The 15,300-nt window shown below is 38.3% G+C and overlaps 1 protein-coding gene across 1 annotated transcript in view; it reads right to left on the bottom strand.

The window, feature by feature from the left end:
- The window catches only part of DPEP1 (dipeptidase 1), a 250,577-nt gene that overhangs the window by 203,925 nt on the left and 31,352 nt on the right, over positions 1-15,300 (bottom strand). The gene's annotated exons all lie outside the window — the stretch shown is intronic.

Genomic DNA, 15,300 nt, shown 5'->3' with positions numbered 1-15,300 from the left:
TATGCACAAGCACCAAAATGCAACATATCCCCACTGATCCCTTCAGCAGTTCGCTTAAGTATGAATAAGCATAAAATTGAAACATTTTCCCCACCAATCCCATCAGCAATTTGTCCAAGTATGCACAGGTACCAAAATGAAACATTTTCCCCATGATCCCTTCAGCAATATGTCCAAATATGCACAAGCACCAAATGAAACATTTCCCCCAGTGAGCCTTTCACTAGTCTACCCATGTATGCACAAGCACGTTCTTAACACCAAATGAAACATTTCCCCCAGTGAGCCTTTCACTAGTCTACCCATGTATGCACAAGCACGTTCTTAACACCAAATGAAACATTTCCCCCAGTGAGCCTTTCACTAGTCTACCCATGTATGCACAAGCACGTTCTTAACACCAAATGAAACATTTCCCCCAGTGAGCCTTTCACTAGTCTACCCATGTACGCACAAGCACGTTCTTAACACCAAATGAAACATTTCCCCAACGAACACTTGAGTAGTCTGTCCATGTATTCAGAAGTGCTTCATTGATGCCAAATGATACATTTTCCTCAATATCTCCTTTAACATTCTGCCAATGTTTGTACAAGCACATCCCTGACACCAAATTAAACATTTCCCCAACCAGTCCCTTCAACAGTATGTCCAAGTATGTGCAAGCACCAAATGAAATATTTCTCCCAATGATGCCTTCAGTAGTCTGCCCATGTATGCACAAGTACTTCACTGACATTAAATGAAACATTTCCCTCAATGATACCTTCTGCAGTCTGCCCATGTTTGTACAAGCACATCCCTGAGACCAAATGAAAAATTTCTCCCAATAATACCTTCAGAAGTCTGCCCATGCATGTGTAAGCCCATCACTGACTCCATCTGAAACATTTCCCCAGTGATCCCTTCAGTACTCTGACAGTGTACGCACAAGGACTTCACTGACTCTGAATGAAACGTTTAGTCCAGTGACCCCCTTCAGTAGTCTGCCCATGTGTGCACAAGACTGTCCCTGATACCAAATGAAATGTTTTCCTTTCCCTTCATAACTCTGTATTAGGCTGTTAAATTGCTGCTTACTGGTGTAAGCTCAGGGCATTTACATGTTTATTATGTAAATGAACTCATTTTGGATTCGTCTTTATGAATCTTACTGATACACAAACATGCAATGCCACTTATCTGCATATTAGCTATCCCCTATTGCTTATGCCTTAAGCATATTACTCTTTTGTGATAGGGAGGCGTGTTTATAAAAAGGCCCTTGCATTTACATAGTCTTCCTAAAAGTCTGTGACTTGCATAACATCGTAGTAGCAATCTCCATGGATTACCTCTATGAAAATGCAAAGCCCCAGACTATGAATACCGGCCTATAACTTTCAAATATATCGATAATACAGTTAATTTCTAGTACTCTGAAGTTAAAACCACAGCTTCTAGTACTCCACAACTTAAGTATTCAGTTCATTTTTATTCTTTATGTCATTTTTTTTAAACTGTAACATTATGTGGCACCACTAGGAACTGTTGAATACATTTAAAAATCCCTTGGCTTTTGATTATGTGGTCAGGTAATGGGATTTAAGAATAGTAGGTACAGATCCATTTAACACTGGCACACAGAAACAATTGTTGAGTGATATCCTGCAGATATTTGAGGTTTTATCCAAAAACATATAGAAGGAAATACATTTACTGAATAATATAACACTCTTGGAAAAGAAACATTTTGAGCTGAGACAATGGTGGTGTGATGTTCCAAGGACTGGTTGCAAATTAATTATAAAAACAGTCTACTGATATTAAGCAATGCCAGCAAGAGTTAAATAGTTGTTTGCATGAGGATTATTATAAAAGTCAGTTGAAATAAACACACACACACACACACACACACACACACACACACACACACACACACACACACACACACACACACACACACACACACACACACACACACACACACACACACACACACACACACACACACACACACACACACACACACACACAAAGATAGAAAACATGAAATTAGATTTTGGCTTTCAGAAAGAAAAAAATTCAGAGATATTACTGATTGTCTACAGAAGAAGGCTTTTTTTTCTTACAAGATAAGACATTGCAGAACAACAACCTCAGCAATTGCACAACCATTCTAGAAAAGCCAGATACAGTGAATGTAACACACTCATGGGGTGTAGCTCATAAGTTGTCCACTCTGTTTTCAAGATGTCTTGGTTAACATAACATGTCTTTGCTCATATACAGCAGTACTAAGTGGTGGTTAAATATGTCTACATGACTTTCTAGTTGCAAATGCTTCACGGTTAAAATTGGCTGTATATAGGTTTTCAGTTGCAAATGTTTTATAATCAATACTGGTATATTTGTATTATGCCTTGCACCATGACACACAGCCTGTATTCACATGACACAGATACACTTCTGTTAGCAAAGCTTTGGCTTAATGGCCATGGTAACTATGATCTGTAAGGGAAAAGACTTCCATAGAGCAGAGTGGGCTGCATCACGTATGTTACGTTTACATGTTTGTTCTCATCCCCACATTCCTGTACACATTACTGTTGGGTTGAATGAGGATCAGATATTTCTGTCACATTCTGGCTTGCCTGCAGTGCTGCATATTTGGGCTCTACTATTTTCCAGTTGCGGTGGTCACCTTATTAACCTAAGGCTTTCAGTTTTTAAAGAAATTTTCATCATATGCTTTCTATTACCTTTCATAATGAACAAACATAGTAAAACTATTTGTTTCTTGCTTTGACGGTTATTTTCTTAGAAAAGGCAAAGTCCCAGTTCAGGCTGAAAGGAGGGTTTTGTCTATTCTGAAGGTTGCTTTGTACTGTAACTGAACTACAGCAATAGTTGTGAAGGATGTGTAGTCACCAAAATTATGCATTTTTCAGTTTTGAGCTTTACTAACCAAATTTAATACTACACAAGCAACAATTTGGACAAATTAGATCAAAATAGAAAAATTAGATTCTTACTACTTGTAAAACACACACACACAGGAATTCAGAAAGGTTACCATGAGGTGTTTTCTACCATTTGGAATTCAGAGACAGCCCTACCTGACCTGCCATGGCCCTTTAACATGAAAACATATAGCACCACAGAGGGCTGTCTCCACAGTCAGGGTAGCTGCATTCAGGGGAAAGGCAGATGATAATTAGCCATGTGCTCTGCCCCAGAAATGCCTGTGATAAGGCCATAGCTCTCAACCAATGTGGGACAAATATCAATAGAATCCAGAAATAATCAAGGACAATCAGGGACACTTTTAAAATATTAATACTGTTAGCCTGAGACGTCAACAGAACTATACATTTTCTGAAGTAAAATATGACTCTAACTCTAATTATTGTCATTATTTATTAAGTGTAATTCACTATATTTCCCCAAAAGTCACCAGTTTTAGGGGGGATTAAGAAGGACAGAGCCAAAATTGTAGTAAATAACAGGGACATCCCTTCAAATCAGGAACAGTTAACAGGCATGGATAAGACATTTAACTAGTGCTGTGTAAAGGCACATGGCCACAGAAGTCCACTCATATTCATCCATTACAGTAGAGGTAAGCAATGAGGAAGTTTAGCAGACAGGTAGCGTTGGGAGGACGTATGTGCCTGTGTGTGTATTAGAATATCTGTGTGTGTGTGTGTGTGTGTGTGTGTGTGTGTGTGTGTGTGTGTGAGTGTGTGTGTGTGTGTGCGCGTGTGTGTGTGTGTGTGTGTGTCTCTGCCTGGAAAGTGATAGTAAAGTGGGTTAGTGAGGAGGAAGGCAAGGTAAGTGTGAGTGTGTGTGTGTGTGTGTGTGTGTGTGTGTGTGTGTGTGTGTGTGTGTGTGTGTGTGTGTGTGTGTGTGTGTGTGTGTGTGTGTGTGTGCATACGGGTGAGTATGTTTGCAAATGTGATCAGGTGGGGTGGGTACTGTGTGTGTGTGTGTGTGTGTGTGTGTGTGTGTATGTGTGTGTGTGTGTATGCATGAATATCTGAATATGTGTTTGGGGGATCATGTCCGCATACTCCCTTAGACCAATGAGCAAATCCAGCCACACTGTTGGGGAGGGAAATACTAGACACCATGGATTATACTCCACATATTGTGCCTTACAGGCAGTTAGGAAGAAAGACAATGCGGGTCGGGGACACTAGACACACCTGTACACTAGTCACCAGGGATAACTCTCTTTACGGCATGTCTTAAAAGTACTTAAAACATTCATAGAACATGCGTTTTGCAGCAAGTAAGATGTGGCTTGAGGGGACATTAGGGATAGTCTACACAGCTTGCCTTAAAGGCACTAAAAAGATTCAAACTCTGTATATTTGCCAGTTGCACTGAGAATATTAGTCCACTATACCAAGGAATAGTATTCAAGTGTTAAAAAAAAAATAAGGTAAAAACGGGGCAGGATTCAAAACTTGCACCCCTGACACAGAAGGCATTAACCTACTATGCTAACTCATAAGTTCATTTTTTTCACATAATCTGAAGTATGAAATGTTAGCTCTGGCATTATTCACTATCTAACTTTGCAAGTTATGAGGAAGAGGGGCAGCTATAATGACAGAAGCATCCTGTACAATCAAGAACAGACAGTTGAGCAGGATAGGTGTGTGACCGTGTGGGAGAAGGCTTAATGAAAAGGTCGGGAGGAACACTAAAGAAAGAATTTTGAAATTATTACTTTGACTCATGCAAAATGTTAATAGACAGCCCAAAAATGGTGTAGAGTAGCTAAACGTACTGGTAAGCCAAAACAAAGTTCCAAATACTAAAAAGCAGGAACCAGTAGACAGTACAACTTTCGCCACAGAGAAACAACTGATAAGCCACAGGGTACAAAAGTTTAATAAAGTGAAGCGCTTTTCGTCTGCTCGACCAGCAGACTTCATCAGAAGTTCCAAATACAGTAGCAAAAAGGCACAGCACAACCATCCACATATAAACAGGTTTATTAAATCAAGCTTTTGAGTCAAATATCTTTCTCAAGAATAAAACACTTCATTAAAATCACACAATAAATAAATAACACCAGCCAATCAAAAAGCACACATCGTTAACTCATTAAGTACTTCGTAGAACATTTCTAAAAATGTAAATACATATCTAATTACTTAATAAAACTTCATTAAAAAGCTTTTATACACTATATTCTTATTGTTTTAACCTAAAAGCTCTAAATAATACATTATGTAATGCACTCTAACATATGCTTGCTTTAATTTTAAAAATGGGTTTAATCAGGGGCGGCTCGTGGCATAGGGCTGCCGGACTGCAGCCCCCTCAAAAATAAAAAAAGAAAGAAAAAAAAAATGAAAAATAAAAAAAAAAATATTTTTTTAAAATTCGCGGACTTCGCGCATGCGCATAGACCGAGTCCCGGCTTATCGGTCTATGCGCATGCTCAAGGCAGCCCGGCCGTCCCCATAGGGGGACACAAGGAGCGTCTGTGCACTTTTACAGTGCACAGACCCGCCAGGATTATGGGACACGTCCGGACTGCAAGAGGAGCAGTAGGGATCTCGTCGGCGTCGGGAAGGAGCATTGGGATCTCGCGGGTCTTCAGTATTGCGCGGGAAGGATGTATGTACGGACGTTAACTCTGGATGTATTCATTCAGGTAAGGTGCCTTTTAATTTACAATGTTTATTTTTATTGAGTTTGTGCTTTTTATTTGTGTATGGTGCTTGAGTTTGTGCTTTTTATTTGTGTATGGTGCTTGAGTTTGTGCTTTTTCGTTTTGTATGGTGCTTGTGCTTTACTGGAGTTTGTGTATGGTGCTTGTGCTTTACTGGAGTTTGTGTATGGTGCTTGTGCTTTACTGGAGTTTGTGTATGGTGCTTGTGCTTTACTGGAGTTTGTGTATGGTGCTTGTGCTTTACTGGAGTTTGTGTATGGTGCTTGTGCTTTACTGGAGTGTGTGTGTGTGTGTGTGTGTGAAAATGCCCCAGGTGCTTATGGTGGTGTGGTAGGGAATGCCTCAGGCTTGAACCCTGTACCCTGTATGCAGGTTTTAAAGACTTGAGTTCCCTACCCACCACCATTTGTAAAAAAATTTCAGATTTTTACCTCATATTCGATCTGATCTGTTCCTCATAATATCTGTGGTTTGTAAATGTTGCAATGCTTGATATTTGATGGTGTAGTAGTAGCATTGTTGCCTCACAGCTGCAGGTTCTTGGGTTTGATTCTTGGCTGGGGTTCCTTCTTTGTGGGGTCTGTATCTTCTCCCTGTGTTTGTGTGGGTTTGCTTTTGTGCCCTCCCATGTTACAAAGACATGTCTGCATTATTTCTTCCTGGGCCTCTGCTGAAAATTTGTTTATTTGTTCCAAGTCAGACTGTCCTGATTAAAAATGTTAAATAAAATTGATAGGCATTTGAATTTCAGACTTAAGGGTTTCTGAATGTTTAATTCCTTGCGTATTTGATGGTGCAGTGGTAGTATTGTTGCCTCACAGCTATAGGTTTTCTGGTTTGATTCTTGGTTGGGGTGGCTTCTGTGTGGAGTCTGCATCTCCTCCATGTGTTTGTGTGGATTTGCTCTGGTGCCCTGCCATTTTACAAAGACGTGTCTGCAGTTTTAATCCCTGCTGAAAATTGGTTTTGTTCTGTCCGCAGTAAAATTGACAGGCATTTGAATTTCAGACTTCAGGTTTCTGAATGTTTAATTCCTTGCATAATTGATGGTGTGGTGGTAGTATTGTTGCCTCACAGCTATAGGTTTTCTGGTTTGATTCTTGGTTGGGGTGGCTTCTGTTTGGAGTCTGCATCTCCTGCCTGTGTTTGTGTGGATTTGCTCTGGTGCCCTGCCATTTTACAAAGATGTGTCTGCAGTTTTAATCCCTCGTCTCTGCTGAAAATTGTTTTTGTTCTGTCCGCAGTAAAATTGACAGGCATTTGAATTTCAGACTTCAGGTTTCTGAATGTTTAACTCCTTGTATAATTGATGGTGCAGTGATAGTATTGTTACCTCACAACTATAGGTTTTCTGGTTTGATTCTTGGTTGGGGTGGCTTCTGTCTGCATCTCCTCCCTGTATTTGTGTGGATTTGCTCTGGTGCCCTGCCATTTTGCAAAGACGTGTCTGCAGTATTAATCCCTGCATCTCTGCTGAAAATTGTTTTGTTCTGTCCGCAGTAAAATTGACAGGCATTTGAATTTCAGACTTCAGGTTTCTGAATGTTTAATTCCTTGCAGATTTGATGGTGCAGTGGTAGTATTGTTGCCTCACAGCTATAGGTTTTCTGGTTTGATTCTTGGTTGGGGTGGCTTCTGTGTGGAGTCTGCATCTCCTCCATGTGTTTGTGTGGATTTGCTCTGGTGCCCTGCCATTTTACAAAGACGTGTCTGCAGTTTTAATCCCTGCTGAAAATTGGTTTTGTTCTGTCCGCAGTAAAATTGACAGGCATTTGAATTTCAGACTTCAGGTTTCTGAATGTTTAATTCCTTGCATAATTGATGGTGCGGTGGTAGTATTGTTGCCTCACAGCTATAGGTTTTCTGGTTTGATTCTTGGTTGGGGTGGCTTCTGTTTGGAGTCTGCATCTCCTGCCTGTGTTTGTGTGGATTTGCTCTGGTGCCCTGCCATTTTACAAAGATGTGTCTGCAGTTTTAATCCCTCGTCTCTGCTGAAAATTGTTTTTGTTCTGTCCGCAGTAAAATTGACAGGCATTTGAATTTCAGACTTCAGGTTTCTGAATGTTTAACTCCTTGTATAATTGATGGTGCAGTGATAGTATTGTTACCTCACAACTATAGGTTTTCTGGTTTGATTCTTGGTTGGGGTGGCTTCTGTCTGCATCTCCTCCCTGTATTTGTGTGGATTTGCTCTGGTGCCCTGCCATTTTGCAAAGACGTGTCTGCAGTATTAATCCCTGCATCTCTGCTGAAAATTGTTTTGTTCTGTCCGCAGTAAAATTGACAGGCATTTGAATTTCAGACTTCAGGTTTCTGAATGTTTAATTCCTTGCAGATTTGATGGTGCAGTGGTAGTATTGTTGCCTCACAGCTATAGGTTTTCTGGTTTGATTCTTGGTTGGGGTGGCTTCTGTGTGGAGTCTGCATCTCCTCCATGTGTTTGTGTGGATTTGCTCTGGTGCCCTGCCATTTTACAAAGACGTGTCTGCAGTTTTAATCCCTGCTGAAAATTGGTTTTGTTCTGTCCGCAGTAAAATTGACAGGCATTTGAATTTCAGACTTCAGGTTTCTGAATGTTTAATTCCTTGCATAATTGATGGTGCGGTGGTAGTATTGTTGCCTCACAGCTATAGGTTTTCTGGTTTGATTCTTGGTTGGGGTGGCTTCTGTTTGGAGTCTGCATCTCCTGCCTGTGTTTGTGTGGATTTGCTCTGATGCCCTGCCATTTTACAAAGACGTGTCTGCAGTATTAATCCCTCGTCTCTGCTGAAAATCGCTTTTGTTCTGTCCGCAGTAGAATTGACCGGCATTTGAATTTCAAACTTCATGTTCTTCAGAATACATAGTAGCACAACCTTTTTTTCTAGCAATTTTCTAAGTTTATAAGATGAATATTTTAAATTTGTCCCTATTTTTGGGACTGTATTCCCCCATTATTGGCTTCGTCCAGGTTTTTGTGCTAAGGTTGACAGCTATGGCAAGAACTGAATTCACTGAATATGGACTGTAGAATTGTGCATATTTACTGATAAAGGTGCACTGTAGAATTGTGCATATTTACTGATAATGGTGGACTGTAGAATTGTGCATATTTACTAATAATGGTGGACTGTGGAATTGTGCATATTTACTAATAATGGTGGACTGTAGAATTGTGTATATTTACTAATAATGGTGGACTGTGGAAGTCTGAGTAGACTTTTTTTATGATAAATGTTCCAGTTTTGCCATTATGGGTGCATATGTTTTGTTTCATTGCTTACTGGAAAAATGTTCAAAACAAATTTAAAACACCCTCTAACAAGTGTACTGTATTGTACAAGGAATATAATTTTTAGTACAATGAGGAAGGTGTATCAAAGAGCACATGTATGTTTCATATGCAAGGGGCCTATGATTCGAAAACAGCCCAAAATTAATCTTTATCTGCCACTGGCAAAATGTATTTTCTTTGAATGTGGGTTTCAATGCTGTTTCAATGAATGTGAGTTTCAAGGGCAGAGAAGTTTTAATGCTAAGTTTTCATTGTGAGACTGCATTGCTTTGTTTAACAGATTACTTAATGTTTGTGCTGTAAAATACAAAATAAAACTTTCAAATGAAGTCCAATCATTGAAGTAAAGCAGTATGCACATTAGTGTTTATGGTAAATGGAGTGAAATAGCCAAGTAATGGTTAATTGGAATGGCTGCAGAGGCTCCAGTTCAACCATTATTTTGTCAGGGGGGGGAAGGGCAGCAAACTCAGACAGGCCCAGCTGAACTATACCTCCCAACTGTCCAGAGTTTCAAAGAATGAATAGATTTTTGCTTCTTATTTTTGGTTTGTTGTTCATAAAATTTGTAGTTTTAATTCCTAAATGATTTGCCAGAAGTCACTAAATAATAAGTTTCAGACTTCATAACCTTCATAAAAATGCAATGCATGTTAAAGTAAGAGCCGTTCTATCAACTGTCTCAATTTATACAAGAGCAATTTTTAGTACTGTTTATATGTGCCCCCAATATATTTGGCCTTGTTCAGATTTACTGCATTAACAGGTTGAGAGGTACATGCAAATAAATTGCTTTATAGAATTAGGCATAGCCAACCTCTCAACTGTCCCCAATTTTTGGCTCAAAATGTTGCTCTTCCCCCTAATAATCCCTCCGCAAAATAGCAATTTTGGAAGAAAACATGGAGGGTTTACAATTAAGAAATAACTGTAATAATCAAAGTTATAGATTACTTGAAATGCATGTAGATTCTTTTATTTTGTCAGCTGCTCAAGGTAGCAGTACTAATATTAAAGTGTCCCTTCTTTGACAGGTAGAAGCTGTATTGTGTGTCTATTTTATATTTTGCATCACATTTTTGGTCCATTTTTCATAAAATTGTGTTTTTGGCAAATTAGTGACAAATCACTAAAGACTGAAGTTAGAAAATGACAGACATTTGAGTTTCAGATTTTATACCCTTCAGAAAATTCATACTAATGCAAGACCTATTCTATTATCTTTCTAAGTTTATTAGAGCAATATTTAAAAATTGTCCTTCTTGTTGTGCCTTTGTCCCACTTCTGTGTATGGCTTTGTCCAGATTTCTTGCTCTTGAAGTTGAGAGGTATGACAAATGTGTCAGGGCCATCACAGTCAGCCAGAGAGATTTCAAATTGTGACATGCTTGTTGCACCCCACTCCCCATGTAGTGACTCTGGATGTGTCCAAGCAAGGCAAGGAGTAGTTGTATCTACCTTGGATGGGGAGGACACACTGCATAAGTACTACAGTGGCTTTTCATCTGTCCTTGATTTTGCAGAATGGTCTGGTTTCTGTCATATTTTTGTACTGTTGATTTATGCTTATTACTCAAAGTGCCTGTTGCTCTGTGTTTAAGTAGCAATGCTTTAATGACCATAAGGTAAGCTTGTCTGACATCGTAAGATGCAAGTAAGCTTTAATAAGCATACTGTTAAAGAATTGCCAACATTGAAAGCCTTTCTGTTGTTGCCATGCAGAGAATACTTGACTAGATAATGTATAAGCCTTGGGTATTAAAGGACAGGATTCCATTATTTTAAAAAGCTCATTACACTTGTTGGAGACTTCCAGTCATCTCTACAGGCTTTACCCGTAAACTAAACAGAATGCCAATCATGTGTGGTCCATAACCTGTACAGTAATCCTTTAAGCAATGTATCTTGAGCTTGTTTCTTGTTTGCTTTTCTTTTTTTACTTTTATCATGTTTTCCCCATGAAACGTTGTCAGGCAGCAGGTCTTTTTTGGATAAGAAACATTTTTACAAGTGGGGGCATCACATAGATTTCTACTTTCAGCATGTTGCTTGGTACTTTAATAAAGCTGAATATATTATAATTAGAACTGCAGTGCAAGGAGAAGTAGTTTGAGTTGAGTGCTTCTGGTTTTTCTTATACTTGATTTTGACTGGCATTCCAGTAATGTATTTAAAAAGTAATTTATTTTTTCATGCCTCACAACCTTTTGTTTCCATCTAGATATTAAGTAAGCTGTCATGCAGCCAATGCATTGAAATATTTTTATTCTTCTACACTTATTTTTGTCTTGATTGGACTTTCATAATGATGGTTTGCCACCCAGGGCAGCGTATTTAATTAAAGTTAGTTTTTTTGTGGTTTTGTGCATAGCTCCTCCCCTTTATGGTTGACCACACCCCTTCCCTTTGACCCCGCCCATTCAGCGTCTCCTGCAGCCCCCCTGTGATTTGAAGTCACCAGCCGCCACTGGGTTTAATACTATTAACTTTATTCAACACTGGGTAGGCATCAGATCTAAAACGTTTATCCACTTATACTCTGCCCTCTCTGTCATATTCACTATGTCTCCTCCCCTCTTATTCTTAAACACTCTCTGTAGCACTCTAAATTTAAATACATGTTCATTCCCATGTTTTAAAATATGTTTACTAAGTGCATTCATTTTAACCCCTCTACGTATCTCAGATAAGTGTGATGCTATTCTTTCTTTAAATTTACAATTGATTTTATCAATATAAAAACATGACATTTCTCACAATTAGCTAAATATACTAAATTTTCACTATTACATGTACCAAAAGCTTTAAAAATAAATTTAACATGTGTAAGAGGGTGTGTAAATTCTATTTCCATATTAATGTGCTTACAGAAAGTGTAATTATGCCAGGGGACTATACCCTTATTAAATCAAAGTCCCTCTTCCTGCTTGCTGAGATCATTAAAGCAAAGAAGTTGTTTTAAATTCCTTTCTTTCTTATAAACGAAGTAGGGCCTGCTTCCCACTATCTTCTTAACATTCATATCAGAACTTAAAATAGTCCAGTTCCTTTTGATTATGGATTCAATGTGTCTAGAGTGTCTATTATATTTCATCACATATTCCATTTTATTAAACTCAGCTACCTTAGAAAAACTGGCATTACATCCTGTATTGCCCTCTCTAAATAAATATGGTTTACCTGTGCTCGGACGTTCAGACTTAACATATTCAGCATTCTCAGCTAGCAAGCCTCTATTATAGACTCTTGCCAGAAAATCTTGTATCATAGCATCAATCTCTGCTACAAACCCTTCTTCTGTAGTATTGAGTTTGCTAGCTCTTAAAAACTGACTTTTAACTACAACTTTATAAATATGATTAGGGTGCATACTGGAGTTAGGTACATATCTGGTTGTCTGTACCTCTTTCCTGTATATAGATATATGAATTCTACCATCATTATTCAGTAATTTGACATCTAAAAAAGTAATTTCTTCTGCTGAACAATACATTTAAAAACTAAGGAAATCAGTACTATGTTGTAGATGTTCAATAAACAGCTCAAGAGCCTCCCTAGTCCCTTTTCATAACAATATTATATTGTATAGTAGATCAAATCACTATTGCAATGGTCATTTTTACCAGAATCAAACACAGTATGTTCTTCCCATTTAGCCAGAACTATATTTGCATAGCTATTGGCTACCGGTGTACCCATAGCCACTCCCAGTACTTGGTGATATATTACACCTCTATGAATCACAAACCACCTCATTGTGTAGACTGTCACATTTTACAGCAGCTCTTGAATCTCTCAGACAGTGTTTTGAATGCACCTAAGGATTATCATCTTAATTTGTACTTCCCAACTGCCTAATGATTTCTTATTTCACTCATATCTTTAAGCACTGTTACTGCAACACAGCTCCAGTCAATGTCAGCTGACATGTTAAATGAATAAGATATTTGGGAAATGTGCCTTAAAAGAAGGGGAAAGGTATAGATTTTAAATGCAATGGTCACAGCTCACTGATTCTGACACCGAAACTATAGCAGATTGTCAACACATGCAAGCTTACAGTAATTCTTTTACTTTATCTAGTGGTGGTAATGCACTGGACCAATAGCAAACTCCTATGCATATTTCCATAATATTGAATTAGTAAGACATGCATTAGAAGGCACACATTGTCATAATGAAAATAACATAGTGTCTGTTGTATTGTGACAGTGCTCAATTTAAATAAAAAATGTAAAGTAACAACTAACTGCAATAGTTTCACAACACAGATGGGAAGGAATGTAGCAATCTTCACTTTAATGATTTATTTGATACTTTTAATTTTAATACAAAATAAATCACTATCAATGAAATTGATAAAGCAGTTGTTTTAGTTGTTTAGTAGCAATGTACACAACCATGTCTGCATTCCATCCAGAAGAAATCAGGTGGAACAATATAACAAGAGAAGAATGCAGTTAGGCAGTTGAGACATTGTAACAGCTTTAGAATATGTATAAACTTGATGTGAGAACAGTAGCAGCTACTTGCAAACTCAAATTTGAGTAATTTCTGCAAAATACTTCAGTAAATAAGCATGTAAAATGTGGATCCTTATCAAACAAATACAAATATCTATAGGATTTATCTACAAGCCAATGAGCACACTTTTTCAGCCACCGTTTATTGAAATGAAAGCTTGAAAACAGTGAGCTGAAGAATATAGGAAAACACAAAGAAATCTTTTTTCAAGGAGATAAGCCTCCATATATCCCTACATCCCTCTAAATTATATATACCGACTGGCTTGCATAATATAACATATTGCAATGAAATGCATCACATCATTAAATTTTGGAACAAATGCCGCTTTATCACCAGTGCAGTGATAACCTGTACATTCATATTTAGGGGACACTTACATTTCATTGATGTGCTTTTACACTGAATTGTGTAAAAAACAATACAGCTGACGGAAAACCTGATATTCAAATTGCTGGCTTTTTGTTTTGTGGGATTTAGGAACAAATGGGATCAGAGAATTTATTCTTTCCTCGCTGTAGTGCAGTCTCATAACTGGAATATATAATTAGCATGAGGGTGTGGGATACAGGAAAGCTTTTTCTCTGTTTTATTATTATTATAACTATTTATGTTTCAAATGTTTAAGTTTGATCATTTGACGTATGTGATTTTAACATTTTCATAATTTTATGGGTCTACTGATAAACATCGAATGACTCAAAGATCAACAGTTATAAAGTCTACCACAAAGGGCTAACTTTGCAAATACGAACATGCTACTGTGCATGCCCTGAGCAAGAACTCTTGGCACATGCAAAACACTGTTTAAAAATAACAGTAAAACATTGTTTTGCAGGGGGGAAGCCTCCTTGCACCCTCACCCCCTGGTAATTAGATATACTAATTATGAGATTGCAGAATTTCACGGAAAAGGCAAATTTCCATTCCCAAGAAATGTGCAGTCTCTCACACCTGTTATCCATCTGTGTAGCTGACTAAATTTTGTCAACAGATTTAGACCAAAGGGGAACTCGATTTAGCAAAAATACCTGTTGCCCACCAGCAAAATGTTGATGTCAAAATGTCAGCACCAGCATTGACATGTCAGTACATATGTGCTTTTTTTTTTTTTTTTGCAGGGGGCAAACAATCCTTTCCTTGCACCCACCCACACCTCCTGATAATTATATGAACTAACTCTGGGATCTGTCAAACATTGCATAATGGCAAATTTATCAACTCCAGGAACTGTGTGGTCTTGCACACCTGTCAATCAGCTGCTTTGTCAATCATATGTGGTTGAATACACATACACAAACCCACATCCACACACAAATACACACACACACACACATTTATTCCATGCATGTCTGCAAATCTTTAAATTTCTAAATGCATCATATTACAGGTCTAATCTTTGTTATGCTGTAAAATATGGTATAGCACTTTCTATAAAATGTGATGAGTTGAATGATATGTTAAAGTTGGCAGGGAAATAACTACCTGAACGTGAAGTTCACTCAGATAGTTTATCATGTGTTAATTCTGTTGAGCTTTGTTGTTCATGAAGAGGGCATTGCTCACAGCCAGAGGCTGCAGGCTGTGTGCCCACAGATGACAGAGAAGGGGTAAAGCTATGTCAATGCATGTGTATAATCTGAGGAGGGGTTCCAGATGCTCAGTCAGAAGATTACAGTTGCTCTTAATCTGAATTCCTGCTATGACTTGGAGTGACAGTGATGCTGTTAAAGCTGCAGTCTGTGTAATCTGACTTAGGATGGTCTGTGTGGTCAACCTCTCTACATCAGGATGCTCCCACAGCCATGGAAGGCATGGCCTCTGGAGTTAG

This window comes from Protopterus annectens, chromosome 8.part1 (genome assembly GCF_019279795.1).
Source record: "Protopterus annectens isolate FY-2018-M chromosome 8.part1, PAN1.0, whole genome shotgun sequence".
NCBI lineage: Eukaryota > Metazoa > Chordata > Ceratodontiformes > Protopteridae > Protopterus > Protopterus annectens.
This window is presented reverse-complemented; position numbering and strand designations above follow the sequence as displayed.